Source organism: Hemitrygon akajei, chromosome 2, assembly GCF_048418815.1.
Source record: "Hemitrygon akajei chromosome 2, sHemAka1.3, whole genome shotgun sequence".
Lineage (NCBI taxonomy): Eukaryota > Metazoa > Chordata > Chondrichthyes > Myliobatiformes > Dasyatidae > Hemitrygon > Hemitrygon akajei.
The window spans coordinates 22,944,231-22,961,028 of record NC_133125.1 but is presented as its reverse complement, the minus strand read 5'-3'; the positions used below and the strand labels follow the sequence as shown (position 1 = coordinate 22,961,028).

The window sequence follows — 16,798 nt, the reverse complement described above, 5'->3', positions numbered from 1 at the left end:
TGCCATACATTCCCCTGAGAACATCTGTTCCCAATTTATGCTTCCAAGTTCCTGCCTGATAGCTTCATATTTCCCCTTACTCAGATTAAACACTTTTCCAACTTGTCTGTTCCTATCCTTCTTCAATGCTATGGTAAATGAGATGGGATTGAGATCACTATCTCCAAAATCCTCTCCCATGGAGAGACCTGACACCTAACAAACTCCACCCCATCTAAACCCCTCACTCTAGAGAGATGCCAATCAATATTGGGGAAGTTAAAATTCCCCATCACGACAACCCTGCTATTACTGCACCATTCCAGAATCTGTCTCCCTGTCTGCTCCTTGATGTCCCTTTTACTACTGGGTGGTCTATATAAAAAAAACACCCAGTAGAGTTATTGACGTCTTCCTGTTTCTAACTTCCACCCACAGAGACTCAGTGGATAATCCTTTCATGAATTCCTCCTTTTCTACAGCCGTGACGCCAACTCTGTTCAGCAGTGCCACGCCCCACCTCTTTTGCTTCCCTCCCTGTCCTTTCTAAAACATCTAAAGCCTGGCATTCTAAGTAGCCATTCCTGCCCCTGAGCCATCCAAGTCTCTGTAATGGCCACAACATCATAGCTCCAAGTACTGATCCGCACTCTAAGCTCATCTGCTTTGTTCATGATGCTTATTGCATTAAAATAGACATCAGTCTGAGCGCATCCCTTCTCTATCAATGCCTATGAATTTTAAACACTGTTGAACACTGTCAAACTTCAAACTAATCTATGAACTTTATTTTTTTTTGTCTCTTGAGAAAAGCTGATTTACGGCAACAACTTTAAGTCAAGTCACGTCAAGTCAAGTCATTTTTATTGTCATTTCGACCATAACTGCTGGTACAGTGCATAGTAAAAATGAGGCAATGTTTTTCAGGACCATGGTGTTACATGACACAGTACAAAAACTAGACTGAACTACGTTAAAAAAAACAACACAGAGAAAGCTACACTAGACTACAGACCTACACAGGACTGCATGAAGTGCACAAAAACAGTGCAGGCATTACAATAGATAATAAGCAGGATAATAGGGCAAGGTGTCAGTCCAGGCTTCGGGTATTGAGGAGTTTGATAGCTTGGGGGAAGAAACTGTTACATAGTCTGGTCGTGAGAGCCCGAATGCTTCGGAGCCTTTTCCCAGACAGCAGGAGGGAGAAGAGATTGTATGAGGGGTGCATGGGGTCCTTCATAATGCTGTTTCCTTTGTGGATGCAGCGTGTAGTGTAAATGTCCATGATGGTGGGAAGAGAGACCCTGATGATCTTCTCAGCTGACCTCTCTATCCGCTGCAGGGTCTTGCGATCCGAGATGGTGCAATTTCTGAACCAGGCAGTGATACAGCTGCTCAGGATGCTCTCAATACAACCCCTGTAGAATATGATGAGGATGGGGGGGCGGGGGGGGGAGGTGGGAGATGGACTTTCCTCAGCCTTTGCAGAAAATACAGACGCTGCTGGACTTTCTTTGTTATGGAACTGGTGTTGAGGGACCAGGTGAGATTTTCCGTCAGGTGAACACCAAGAAACTTGAGATGTTACTGTAAAGGTTCCTGAAGCTCAAGGCGCAATGCCAGGTTGTTGGGTCTCAATGTTCAGGCACGTGAATGCTATCCTTCTCTGTTATTTTATGCTTCCCTTTCTCCCCTCCTCTTGTTTCCCAAATCACTCCATCTCATGAATTCTTGAACAGACTTTTAACTGCTGTTTATAAAAGGATATTAGAAGAAAGATACGAGGAGGAGGAGGAAATAATTGTGCTAATTACTCACTCTCCCTTTCAAGACATTGAACTTATTTTATTTTGAAAATGCTTGGAATCCAAACGGTATGGGATACTTATGAAAGATATACATAAAGATTTTCATGTGTTCTTGCTATAAACATGTCTACTCAAGTTTATTATCATATGCACAATTACATGAATGTACGGGTAGAATGGAAAACGTACTTGCAACAGCATCATAGGCACTTAGTATGAGAGGTACAATAGTCATAAAAGCAAAACATAATTTATTTTTAGCATGTTTATTTTGTGTAAAATAATTTTGCAAAGAAGAACACGTATACAAATAATATATTTCTGAGTGTATTATTGAAGTTCTGTAAGAATCCACATAACAGAACATCAGTAATGTGTTCTCATATTAACCATTTATTTTACAGTACTGGTTGGATCCCATGAAAACTCTCGCTGAACACAAGGATCTCATAAACAGTGAGTAATGTTTTCAATGAAATGTGCATTTTCTGCTTTACAGTTGATAAAACTTGGATGGGAAGCTCAGACATGCTATTTTGTGTACTTTTAAATTTCTATCAATACATGGTCAAAACAATGCAGGTCAGCTTTTTTATCTCACAGGTGAGCTGAAATTTTGGCATTCAGTGACTAGTGAACAATTTCATCTCAGTATTCAGAGAAAAATGAAGTCAGTTTTGTTTTATAAATCCAAGTCATTAAACTTATTTCAGCTTGAGTGTTACAGACTTGGACCTAATGGAGACTTGATCAGGACCAGTTACATCAGTTTTCTCACAATCTTTTGACTGTATTTTATGGGAATAGGTTTTGCTGGCAGGTACCTCAGCATGCAGACTGTCCTGTTGACGTGTGTATTAACGAAGCAGAGCCTGACGCTAGTTGTCTTGAACTCTCTTGCCACTGGATCAAGATCTTGTTTCCCCCCACTATTGTGGCAATATAAAGTTCAGGAGCTAAAATGCCAAGACCCTCAGTGATAGTACAAACCACCACAGAGCTAAACATCATTGTTGTCATACTTCGAATGCAAACATTTTGATATTTACATCTGTCTTGAATGAGACATGACAGACAAGAAATAGCCTGTTCAAGGAGAGGTGATGGATATTCCACCTTCTGGAAAACAATCTACAATTCCAACAAAGGCTGGAAGTTTGTTCTCAAAAATGAGCTTATCTGGTGTGTCAAATACTCGATCTTTAGAATTACTGAACCTGCATTCTAACACAGAAGTAGGGCACAATGATCATCTGCTCATATGCCCCAAATCAAAATTGACAAGTGAACCAAAGGAGATTTCGACCTTAAAGAAATACTGACCTACAACAAATCAGTCTCAATCCCAAAGGGCTGTCTGAGAAGAACTCTTTTTCATATCCTTTGTAACAAAAAAATGGTTAAGTAATCTGAAACATGACAAGAAAACTATTATTGAAGGGAAGGACCAATGCTGCTAATAGTAAAATAGTATTGTGCATTAAATTCAACTCTGTCATTCTGTCCTTTTAGTCAAACAAAAACAATGACCATGTGGATTCCTCTGGGTGCTCCAGTTTCCTTGCACATTCCGAAGACCTACTGTTTGGAGCTAGGGTTAGCAAGTTGTGGGCATGCTACGTTAGTGCCAGAAGCACGTTGACACTTGCAGTTGCCCCCAGAACAATTATCACTGCATCTCTCACTGTACAATGTGACAAATAAAGCTAGTTTTTAAAAACTCTGAATAAAAACCTAATGATTGGAATGTCAGGACTTTGTTAAAAATTATCGTTGGTCTCCATCATTTGATGGCACTGATTTGTTCATTTTTATGAAAAATGCTGAAAACTAGTCTGTTGAGCCATAATTGCTTAAAATGAGCATTATTACCTGAATCATTGTACATAATGTCATATGACTTCAAGAGTCGTGGAAAATGATTTCAGTTAAAATATTTATTACCTCCGATTGTGGTTTTGCCCTGTCACAACAGATGACCAAAAGGCTGGCCAGAGTAGTTATGGAAAGAATGTAGAGCGTCATAGTGGTTTAGGGAGCAAATTCCAGAATCTGAAGCATCATGCCAGTGGTTCAGGAATATGCAAGAGAGCTGAAAGCAAGGAACCCTGCAGTGGTGCTAAAGAAAATTACAGAAATAGGGAAAGCCAAGTTTGTGCAGGGATATGAAAATAGTAAGTATGCTGAAATGGGAGCCAGAGTAAGTCACTTGGTCATGGTTGAATGAGAAGGATACAAATTTGGAAGCACACACTTAAGGCACAAACTAACGGAGATGGGAGTAGACTCTCACATGGTGGATTGGATAGTGGACTACTTGACAGATAGACCTCAGTATGTGCGGTTGGGAGACTGTAGGTCTGACACGGTGGTCAGCAGCACAGGGGCGCCGCAGGGAACCGTACTCTCTCCGGTCCTGTTCACCCTGTACACATCAGACTTCCAATATAACTCGGAGTCCTGCCATGTGCAGAAGTTCGCTGATGACACGGCCATAGTGGGGTGTGTCAGGAATGGACAGGAGGAGGAGTATAGGAAACTGATACAGGACTTTGTGATATGGTGCAACTCAAACTACCTGCGTCTCAATATCACCAAGACCAAGGAGATGGTGGTGGACTTTAGGAGATCTAGGCCTCATATGGAGCCAGTGATCATTAATGGAGAATGTGTGGAGCAGGTTAAGACCTACAAGTATCTGGGAGTACAGTTAGACGAGAAGCTAGACTGGACTGCCAACACAGATGCCTTGTGCAGGAAGGCACAGAGTCGAATGTACTTCCTAAGAAGGTTGGCGTCATTCAATGTCTGTAGTGAGATGCTGAAGATGTTCTATAGGTCAGTTGTGGAGAGCGCCCTCTTCTTTGTGGTGGCGTGTTGGGGAGGAAGCATTAAGAAGAGGGACGCCTCACGTCTTAATAAGCTGGTAAGGAAGGCGGGCTCTGTTGTGGGCAAAGTACTGGAGAGTTTAACATCGGTAGCTGAGCGAAGGGCGCTGAGTAGGCTATGGTCAATTATGGATAACTCTGAACATCCTCTACATAGCACCATCCAGAGACAGAGAAGCAGTTTCAGCGACAGGTTACTATCGATGCAATGCTCCTCAGACAGGATGAAGAGGTCAATACTCCCCAATGCCATTAGGCTTTACAATTCTACCGCCAGGACTTAAGAACTTTTTAAAGCTATTATTAATGCTTTTTGAGATGGTGATTTAGATGCATATCATATTTTTTTTACTGAGTTAAGTATTGTATGTAATTAGTTTTGCTACAACAAGTGTATGGGACATTGGAAATTGTATGGGGCAGTTGAATTTCCCCATGGGGATGAATAAAGTATCTATCTATCTATCTATCTTAAAGTGTTTGGAATTACTTTGTTTATAGAGCAAGGCTGAAGGCCAGTCAGAACTAGCTTTGAAATATCATGTTAAGTGGTCACAAAGGCATGGGTTACTAAGCAAAAATTAAGTTGATCTCTGAATTTTTAGTTATGATTTTAACTCTCAGTTAACAAGTTGATGCCAATCCTAATGCTGAAGATGTCCATTAAAGTAGATGCTTCTGTATTTAAGACTCTTGTGAGATTAGTCAGAATGAAGAAGGGTTGCGTATAAAACTCTGTCTGACACGTTGATGTCTGAAAACTTAAATATGTTTTGGAACAGGCCATTCCATAGGCAAAATAAAGAGTGACTGCTACTTCACAGAAATAAATCTTTTGTAAGCAGCAATTTAACAGCTTTCAGTTTCTAAGCTGGGGAAAGACAATGTATATGATGTTAGGGAACAAATTTCATTTTTCTATTGAATTAAGGATGGTTGAATAGAAGAACTCAGTACAGCTGCTAAATTAGAACTAAACACCGATGTTAAATATTGTCATTATACTTCACCAGGTTATATCAGTGTAGCCTCCTTGAATAAGAAAGGAAGAGGAACAAAAGTTCCAAGGTAATAGTGGCAAGAGTGAATAGGGAAGAGAAAAGAAATTTCTAGAATATTGGGACCATTTCAGTGGAAGGTAGCACTTGTAGAAATTGGATCAATTGCACCTGAACTGGAACAGAGCCTCATCCTTCTATGGAAATATACCAAAATTGTTAGGGAAGATCTATATACTACTAAAACTCTCATGCTCTGTCTGTCTGTTTGTGACCTTCAATTAGTGCAAACGGTGCTTTACAGTGGCACTTTTTTTGGACAAATTGAATGAAAATGCGCCAACTTACAGAATGCAGGCAAAGTTCAGGGTTATATATTCGTTTAAAATTGTTCTTTCGCCAAAAATCAGCAGGCTGCCTTTTTCCCGAGACCTGATCAGCTATCATGGAAATCGGGACGCCACAGCCCGACACATGCGCATGACCAGCCTCAGCAGCGCCTCACAATGCTCACAGAGCCGCTACCACCTTCCATGGAGACCGCGAAGCCACAGCCCGACGCATGCGCATGGCCAGCCTCAGCAGCGCCTCACGATGCTCACAGCAGCCACACCAACCGCAGCAAAAGGGCGGGGCTATCACGTCCATTTAGGAGAGCACCAACCACATCATCAAGACACAACAACATCTTGGAGCCTTTGGTGTTACTGCTTCCTATCTTCTATCAAGCATTAGGGTAAAAATATATGGATAGCCTAATTATGCTGCGTGGAAAGAGAAGGGGGACATTATGGTCAAGAGATGACGCCAAACGTCATCCAGATGCGGCAAGGAGAGGGAGAGAACAACAATCGGATGAGGCCAGGACCGCACGACTCCAGGATCCAAGAGTCAGGACAAAAAAGATGAGAGAAGACGAGACAGAGGAGGACAGGCATGCATGTCTCCAAAATTACAACAATAGGCACAGACAGAAGAGAGAAGAAGAATACGATCAGGCCAGGGCCGCATGACTCCAGGATCAAAGTGAAAGAACAAATGGTAGAAGAGGTGAAAAGACGAAGGATGAAAGGGCTGCGCGTCTCCAGAATGACAAAAACAGGCAGAGAAGGAGGAGAGAGGAAGAGACAGAGGAGAAAAGAAAAGATCAACTCGAGAATATGCGGCACAGAGTAATTATTGCAAGAGTTGCTGAAGACGACAATGGCCGCTTTCGACGACAATACCTTGACAGAGAAAGAGCAAGGCAAAATGCACGACTCGCATGCTGTCACATTTCTGCTGATGTTGGTTCAATGACCAGAGTATGCCCTCACTGTTGTGCCTTCCTATTCACTGGAGAATCCACACATTTCTGCTGTATGAAGGGAAAGGTCAGGATAGGCAATTTGCAGCCTCTACCTAATGAACTCCTCAATTTGTACAGCAGTGATGAACCTATTGCAAACGAGTTCAGGAAGAACATCAGACAATACAATTGCCTCCTCCAAATGACATCCTTTGATGCCAAAGAAGTCGTTCCAACTAGGAATCGATGGAATCCTTCTGGTGATTATTCAAGGCCAAATCCATCATTACATTGGACATTTAATGCCAGACCCCAACCAGCAAGCCCGATTCCTTCAAATTTACTTCAGGGATCCTCAAGACAGCGTAGAATTGAGAATGGGGATACTCCCAAATGATGGAATTCAATGTGAGATTGTTGAATTATTGGAAAACCTACTATGACAACGAAACCCATACATTACATCCCTTCAACTTGCAAAAGAACGGCCTGCAAATTTACTCCAAAATGCGAAGCTTATTTTCTGGGATGAGTGCCCCATGATTAGGAGGGAGAGCTTTGAAACTGTGGAACGCACTCTTCGTGATGTATGCGGTATTACGAACCCCGTAACTGGGTCACTTACCAGCAAAGATAGAGAGGTCCGTTGAAGTCTGATGGTACTATTTTTAACAGTATTTATTAGTAAAAATACACAAAAATAATATCAATGCAAACATACAGATAATATACATCGTCAATACTAACTCTAAAAGTGCGGGTATAATAATAATCAATGAGAAATAAGCTCTATCGTTGTCTAGGGGATAATGTATTGTCCGATGGAAATATAAAAGTCACTCAGTTCATGCAGGCTGCAGCCTTTGGGGACTGCTGTGTGGCAATGGTTGGAGAGAGAGAGAGATTTTGAGAAACTTGCCGGCTTTCCTTTTATGATTTCGATCCGTCAGAGTCTTGTTGGTGTGGCCGTTCACTTGTGGCCTCTCCTTTAGCTAAGCCGTTCTTCCGTAGCGAGCCCACCAATCCCAGGCAAGGGAAGGATGCACACGAGCCCCCCACCGACTGTCGCTATTAAACACTGTCACGGGATTTCTAGCGTTTCTCCTGGTGCGTCTAAAGGGGTTGTTCCCCAGACCCTCTTTTATCCTTACTCACGGGGTCTCAGCTGTCAATCAGGTTGGGATGATGCAATCCCTCAACCAGCCCACTCTGGTCGTCCCCTGAGGGCTTCAATGAATAGTACAGTACTCAATACACAATTCTGTCTCCAAGAGACAATAGCCGTTATCAGGGGTTTTTGTTTCGCTGAGGCCAGGACACATTCCAAACCTTGTGGATTCTCTCTCATCTCCTGGGTCCCAGACCCAAATTAATAGCGATCTTGCGATTCTCGAAAAGGAGGGGGCGACTTTGTACCCTTCGGCCCCTCAGAGTTGTGGCACATTCGTAACAGCGGCAAGAATGAGGCCTTCGGGGGTATTTTAACCGTTTGCTGTGGTGATTTCTGTCAGCTTCTAGCAGTTGTGAAACGCGGAAGTGATGCTGATGTGGAGAATTCATGCATTAAAACATCATACTTATGGAGAAGCTTCATTAAGTTTCAATTGAAGAGAAACATGCGATTGAGTGAGGGAGAAGGACGATATTCTAAGTTCTTATTGGACGTTGGAGAAGACAAGGGAACTTCCGCCTGCAGCTCAATGGAGTAATACACAAATTTTGTGGCTGCCTTTAATTCCTCCTTTTCCCCAGGTTAAACCTTGAATTTTTTAACTTTTATTTCTCGGATCTTGGAGGGAAATAGTAGTCATTATGTCATATTCTTTTAGAAGTGGAAAGCAGCTCTTTGAACCCAGCAATGGAAAGGGAAAAACTTCGAAAGAAAAATCAGAAGATATGTTTGTCTGGGCTGAGTGATTGGAACGTGCTTTGATGGCTCTCCACAACAAAATAGACAATAACACGTCTGAGTTGAAGTCATTCTGACAGAGTTTTCAGACTATAGAGGAAAATATTATTTCCTTGAATACTGAGTTTAAAGAATAGAAACGTCAGATTGTGGATATTTCAACCCGTTTGGATCAGGCTCAACGCAAAATCATCGATTTAGAAGCGAAGTCTCGTCGGAATAATATCCGAATTGTTGGACTGAAGGAAGGTTCTGAGAGTGGGAATTTATTGGACTATTTTGCCAATTTGTTTCAATCTCTGTTTCTGGATATTCTACCTCAGCCTCCCGATATTGAAAGAGCTCGTAGAATTTTCACTTCGTCAGGTAAAGCTCCGCCAATCTTGGTCAATTTTCTTCGCTCTAAAGTTAAAGACCAAATCATGAAATGCGCAAGGAAACAGAGAATTTTTACATTTAATGGTTCCGAAATCCGATGTTATGAAGTCTATCCATGGGAAGTTATGGAACAGCGGATCAAATTTGTTCCAGCCATGAAGATAGCGCATGCAAAAAGACTTTTCCCATCGCTCCGCTTCCCTTGCTAGATTAAAATTATTTCCTAAAGATTCTACACCTCCTGTTTTATCGGATCCTCAAGTGGCATTGGACTATGTCAATTCTATCGTGGAATCGGCTGACGTATGAAGGATATTAGGGTTGCTGAATAATTTTCTGAAAGAAAACAGACTTTGAAGATCTCTGATATGTTGAAGATATCTTTTGATCGATGGACTATTTAAAGAAGAGGTGAACTTCTTGGTTTGACTAATGAATGACCTTTTTGAAGTCTGTTTGGTATACAGAGTGAATTAACACAGTGGACAGATTGTTAAGTGGCTTGATTATCTGTTTCTTTCTTCTTTTTCCTTCATTGATTAAGTGATAGTTTTTTTATATAGTTTATATAGACTTTTTCTTATATAATGTAGTGTTTAGTAATTGATAATTAGCTTTAGTTCTTTTGTTAAAATAGGGTAGTAAGCCAAGAATAATGGTGCTGCTTTTCTCTTGTTAGAGATCATATTGTTTAGGTTTAATAGTATTGCTTTGACATCTTTGGAGACTGTTTTTGCATTCCCTAGTTTATTTTCAATGATTAAGTATAAACATTTTTTTCTTCTCTGCTGGGCTTTGTTATCTTAGGGTCATGTGTTTTCTTTATAAAGGGGAGGGGGGAATTGAGAGTAAAAACTTTTAAATCACTATTTAAATTGAGTGGCACGCGGACTTCTGTTTTTTTTTGCTTTTCTCTTTGGGGATGCATTCCGGCCTTTTCTCTCTATTGCCGGATTTCTACCTTTGGGGATGGTGGGAGGATTGGGGGTATTTTGCATTTTGGGCTTTAATGCGGGATTTTATTTTTCAGTTTTTTTTAAACACATCTTGTATTTTTTCCCCACTATGGGGTTCTGGAGCATGCGTGTTTTCTATATGGTTATACTCATCATCGCCATCTTTGATTAGCCCGCGATGGTATGCGTGTATTTTCCTGTTAAAAACAATATTCTATGGTACTTAAACAGATAAGCGTTATTAGTTGGAACGTACATGGCTGGAATCACCCTATTAAGCGAAAGAAGACTTTTAAAATTATTAATCGATTCCAGCCCGATATAATTTTTGTCCAAGAAACGCATATCAGAACGGGCAATCAAAATAGATTTTTCAAAACGTGGAAGGGCCTTCAATATCATGCTACTTGTTAAAATAAAACAAAGGGAGTATCTATTTTTATTAAATCTAATATTTTATTTATCCGAGAAGACATAGTTTCAGATATCAATGGTAGACTTTTAATTATTAAAGGAACAATTTGTAATAGAAAAATTGTCCTGGTTAATCTATATGGACCTAATGTAGATGATCCTTTTTAAAAAAAATAGATTTGGTTTATTACCAGACTTAAATGAATATATGTTGCTGATGGGAGGTGACTTCAACTGTTGTTTAAATCCTTTGATTGACAAGAGTTCAACCAATCAGCAGCTTCCGAGTTGTTCAGCATCACTTATTAATTCCTTTTTAATTGATTATGGTTTGAAAGAAATCTGGAGAAATTTACATCCTAATGATAGAGATTATTCTTTTTATTCCCATGTCCATAAAAAATATTCGAGAATTTATTATTTTATAGCTGATTTATGATTTTTGTCCAAAGTCCAGAAATGTGAATATGATGCTATTGGTGTTTCGGATCATGCACCTTTAAGCTTAACTTTTGAATTGAGTGATGTTAGTAATGTAAACTTGCCTTGGCGTTTTCCGGAAAATTTATTACAAAGTTCAGACTTTGTCAAATTTATAGAGATTCGGATAAAAGATTTTTTTCTTTCATTTTTCATTTTCATTTTTATAATCTTTTCATTGGTACATAATCTTCTACAGCTATAGAATAATACAAAACTTCAACAAATTAATATGTATACAATTAATAAAACTGAAGAAAAAAAGCTGATCATAATATATAAAAATGGAAAAAAAAATTTATATAGGAAAAAAAACCCCATCTAACTAAAAAGAAAACCCAACTAACTACAAAACAAGAAAAAAACCCATTACGAATCAACCCCCGGAAGCAATACGTTTAACCATCGTCTAAATATATAAAGAAAAAGAGTCATCAACCGCCAATTCATGTTTTTAAAAAAAATAAGATTGGAAGGAAACCATATAGAATAATTCAAATTAAATGGTAATATTTAGCAAAAGAACCCCATCTTCTCTCAAAGTCAAATCGAGGTTCAAAAGTTCTACTTCTAATTTTTTCCAAACAGAGACATACATAACATTACTTGAGAAAACCATTCAATTAATGTAGGGCAAGAGATATCTTTCCATTTTAATAGAATAGCCCTTCTTGCCAGCAATGTAACAAATGCAATTACATGTTGATCTGAAGATGAAATACCCTGAATATGATGCGGAACTATTCCAAATAGAACAGTCAGTCTATTAAGTTGTAAATTAATTTTCAGAGCTTTAGAAATTGTAGAGAATAAAGATTTCTAAAACAATTTTAATGAAGAACATGACCAGAACATATGTGACAAAGTGACTACTTCAGTTTTACAGTAGTTATCTATACTAGGAAATATTTTAGATAGTCTCTCCTTTGTTAAATAATAATGATGAACAATTTTAAATTGAATTAAACAGTGGTTGGCACATATAGAGGAAAAGTTTACGTTTTTCAAAATTCAAACCCAATCTTCATTAGCAAAGGTCATATTAAGTTCTCTCTCCCAATCTTGTTTAATCTTTTGTGGTAGGTTCTCTTTTTGTAACAAAAATAAATTATAAATTCTGCTAATGGAACCTCTCATTTTGAGGATTCAACCTCAAAATGGTATCCAGCAAATCAGATTCTTGTAAATATGGAAACTTGGGTAAATATTGTTGTAAAAAATGTCTAACCTGAAAATATTGCAAAAAATGTGTGTGAGCGAGAGAGTATTTGTTAACTAACTCTTCAAGTCATCAATCAACCATCACAAAATAAATCTGTAAAAGAACGGATCCCTTTATTTCTCCATAGGAGAAGAATGGGGTCTGTTATTGAAGGTTTAAATGAAAAGTTTCGATATAAAAAAACTAGACAACTTAAATTGTTTAAAATTTAAAAAATTACGAAACTCCATCCAAATCCTTAGAGATTGTTTAATAACCGAGTAAAGATTTAAATTTGGAATTTTAGAGAGCTGTAAAGGTGATGGAGCTCCTCATATTGAGGTTAAATGAAATTGTTTAACAGCTTTTAATTCCAAATTAACCCATAATGGTTTTTGGCTCTTATCAAGTCAATATAACCAAAAACATAATTGTCTAATATTCACAGCCCAATAATAGTCTTAAATTTGGAAATGCAAGTCCACCATCTTTTTTGGATTTTTGTAAATGATACTTGTTAATTCTTGGTCTCTTATTGTTCCAAGTAAAGGAAGAACTGAGAGAGTCAATTTGATTGAAAAATTTTTTAGTTAGAAAGATGGGTATATTTTGGAAAATATATAAAAATCTTGGTAAGATTATCATTTTCACAGCATGAATATGACCTATTAAAAAAAGAGTAAGTGGATTCCATCTAGAAAATAATAGTTTCATGGAGTCTATTAAAGGAACTATATTAGCTTTATATTAGCTTTATCGAAGACTCCCCAATGTGTTGTTTCTCTTGATACTTAAAAGGCATTTGATAGAGTTGAATGGAAATACCTATTTAACGTTTTAGAAAAATTTAGCTTTGGTACTAATTTTAATAAGTGGATTAGAATGATATATTAAAGTCTTATTGCCAATGTTATTACTAATAACTGTAGATCCCCCTTTTTGCGGGGTACGAGACAAGGGTGTCTGTTAAGCCCTTGGTTATTTAATTTGGTGCTGGAACCTTTGGCTATTACACTTCGTGAAGCTAAAGATATTCAAGGAATTTCCATAAATGGGACTATTCATAAGATTTCCCTTTATGCGGATGATCTCTTAGTTTATGTTTCGAATCCTGAAGAATCTATTCCTAGTTTATTGAAATTATTAAATGAATTTGGAAAGTTCTCAGGATATAAATTAAACCTGCATAAAAGTGAATTATTTCCTTTAAATGATTCTCCTTCTACATATAATGACATTCCTTTTAAAGTCAGGAATTCTTTTAAATATTTAGGTATTATCATCACTAAAAATTATGGAGACCTTTATAGAGCTAATTTAGTTCCTTTAGTAGATTTTACAAAGCAATTATTTTCTAGATGGAATCCACTTACACTTTCGTTAGCCAGTTGAATTCATGCAGTTAAAATGATGATCTTACCAAAATTTTTATATGTATTTCAAAATATTCCTATTTTTCTAACTAAGAAGTTTTTTGACCATGTTGATTCTATTATTTCATCTTTTGTTTGGAATAATAAAAGACCAAGAATTGGAAAATGTCATTTACAAAAATTAAAAAAGGATGGAGGTCTTGCTTTGCCTAATTTAAGAATGTATTATTGGGTGGTTAATATACGTTTTGCGTGTTCTTGGTTATATTGGACCGATAAAAATGAACGACCACCATGGGTTGATCTGGAATTGAAAGCTGTGAAACAATTTTACTTAACTTTATTATTAGGAGCTCCTTTACCTGTACAACTAGCCAAAATTTCTATTCTATATATAAATCCTATGATTAAGTAGTCATTACGAATCTGGTACCAGTTTCGTAAGTTTTTTAATCTTAGAAAATTTAACCTTTTTAGTTTAATTTATCGAAACTATTTATTTAAACCTTCACTTAGTGATCCTACCTTTTTACTTTGGAGGAATAAAGGAATTTTTTCCCTTATGGATCTGTTTCAAGAAGGCCGATTGATGTCTTTTGAGAAATTAGTAACTAAATATTCTCTCTCATACTCACACTTTTTGCAATATCTTCAGGTCAGACATTTCTTACAAGAATATTTAAGTAATTTTCCATATATACAATATTCTAACCCGTTAGACAGTACTTTAAAAATGAACCCTTTAGTGAAAGGTTTTATTGGGAAAATTTATAATTTACTATTACAACAGGATAACTATCCTTTACTTAAGATTAAGCAAGATTGAGAAAGAGAGCTTAACATGACCTTGATAACAGAGGATTGGTTGCGAATTTTGAAGTTGGTTAACTCTTCTTCAATTTGTGCCAGTCACTCTCTAATTCAATTTAAAATTGTACAACGTTATTATTTGACAAAGGGGAGACTGTCTAAAATATTTCTTAATGTTAATAGTTAGTGTGATAGATGTAAAACTGAGATAGCTACATTGACACATATGTTTTGGTCATGTTCTGTATTGAAACAGTCTTGGAAATCTATCTTTTCTACAATTTCTAAAGCTTTAAAAAATTAATTTACAACCTAATAAATTGACAGTTTTGTTTGGTATAATTCCTCAATATATTCATGGTATTTCTATATCAGACCAACACGTAATTGCATTTGTCACATTATTGGCTAGAAGGGCTATTTTATTTAAATGGAAAGATGCTTCTGCTCCCATTTTGATATAATGGTTCTTTCAGGTGATGTTATGTCTGAGTTTGGAAAAAATCAGAAGTCAAACTTTTGATCCTAGATTTGACTTTGAGAAAAGGTGGGGCTCTTTTGCCCTCTACTGTCATTTGATTTGAGTTAATTAAGATGGTCCTCTTCTGATTCTTGGGTAAATGGATTTGGTTGGCGGATTGATGTCTTTTTTTATGGAAGCTTGTATGGCGTATAGCTCCAGGTTTGTGCTCCAAATGGGTTTTTTTCCCCCTGTTTTTTTTTAGTAGGGTTTTTTTTGTTTTAGTTAGTAGGGGTTCTTTTTTCCTTCTTTCTTTTTTCAATAAAAAAGCTTCAACATTTTGGTTTTTTCCTTCTTATTATTGATATATTGCTTAGCTTGGTTGATAGTTTAACTCTTATTATACATATTGATGACTTGATTATTTTAATTTTTGTTGTTGTTGATTTTCAATAATAATTAATAAAAAATATTTAAAAATGAAAATGAGAAGACAAGATTGAGAAAAATGAAAACAATGATATCTAATTACCTGAAGATATGATTCTGCCAGCAACAACTATGGAAGAATGCATTGATCTCATCTACCCGACATTCGACAATCCTGCAGAACTCTTCTCGAGGAATTCTGTCTTGGTTCCTCTTAATGAAATTATATGAAAAATAAACTTCACATGTATTAGACACTTCCCTGGAATCATGAAAGAATACTGCTTCTTCAATGCCGTAAGCGAAGGAGCTAACGCCACTCATTTTCCTACAGAATTCCTTGATTCCATCAAACTCTCTGGATTGCCACCACATAAACTGGAATTGAAGAGGGGATCTCCCATCATTTCAGTGAGGAACTTGGATCCACCAAGGCTTTGCAATGGAACGCGAATGGTGGTGGAAGAACTACACGACAATCTCATCGTAACAAAGATAAACATTGGTGCATTCAAAAATGACATTGTCAAGATCCCAAGAATTACTCTCAATTTATCAGATGGGGAAGATGTCCCTCTTCAGCAGAGCCAGTTCCCGATACAGTCATGCTTTGCTATGACTATACATAAGATATTGGGAATATTAGCCTTCATTAGCCAGGGCATAGAATATAAAAGCAAGGAGTTTAATGGATAATTTTATAAAGCACTGGGTATGTCACAGTTGTGTTTACTACAGTTTAGGAAGGATACAATTGTATGGGATCAAAGTTCAAAGTAAATTTATTATTTACAGTATAACTGCAAGGTAGCGGAGATTTGAGATCAGAGTTTTTCTTCTCCTAGATGAGCTGCCAACCATGGTTGACGAGCCCTATCTGCCCAAAGCGACTAGTTTTAAGGTGCCAGTAACGTACCTTTGCCCCTTCTCCTGTCTGTATAAATGGTTCCACTGGGCTTAGTAGCTGAGCCACAGGTGAAAGCCAGAGCTGCACTTGGTTGTCAGAGACACACCAGTGGGAGCTTATCCCCTCTACCTTCCCCAGCTATGGCATCCCTAAGGAACCTTAGATTCTATTATTCACATACAGTACATTCAAGGGATAATTTACACTGACCAATTAATCTACCATCCCACAAATCTAGCATGTGGGAGAAACGAGCACCTGGAGAAAATCTATATAAGCACTGGAAGAGACTCCACACGGCACTGGAGGTCAGGACTGAACCTGGCTCTTTGGCATGGGTACTAGCTGCACCACCATGCCACCCACATGCTTACTGGGATGTTACCTAGGAAAGTAATTCATTTATGAGAAGAAATTGGATAGGTGGTTTCCTTGGAGCAGAGGAGATTAACAGTTGACAGAGAGCTAAACAAAATCATGAGGAGCATTGTTAGAAAAAGCCTGAAAAGTGTGGTAA

At 37.8% G+C, this 16,798-nt stretch overlaps 1 protein-coding gene across 1 annotated transcript in view; it reads left to right on the top strand.

The window, feature by feature from the left end:
- The window catches only part of LOC140739850 (adenomatous polyposis coli protein-like), a 219,621-nt gene that overhangs the window by 36,188 nt on the left and 166,635 nt on the right, over positions 1-16,798 (top strand). The window contains 1 exon segment of the mRNA XM_073068452.1: positions 2,195-2,246. The gene's annotated coding sequence lies outside the window, so the exon portion shown is untranslated.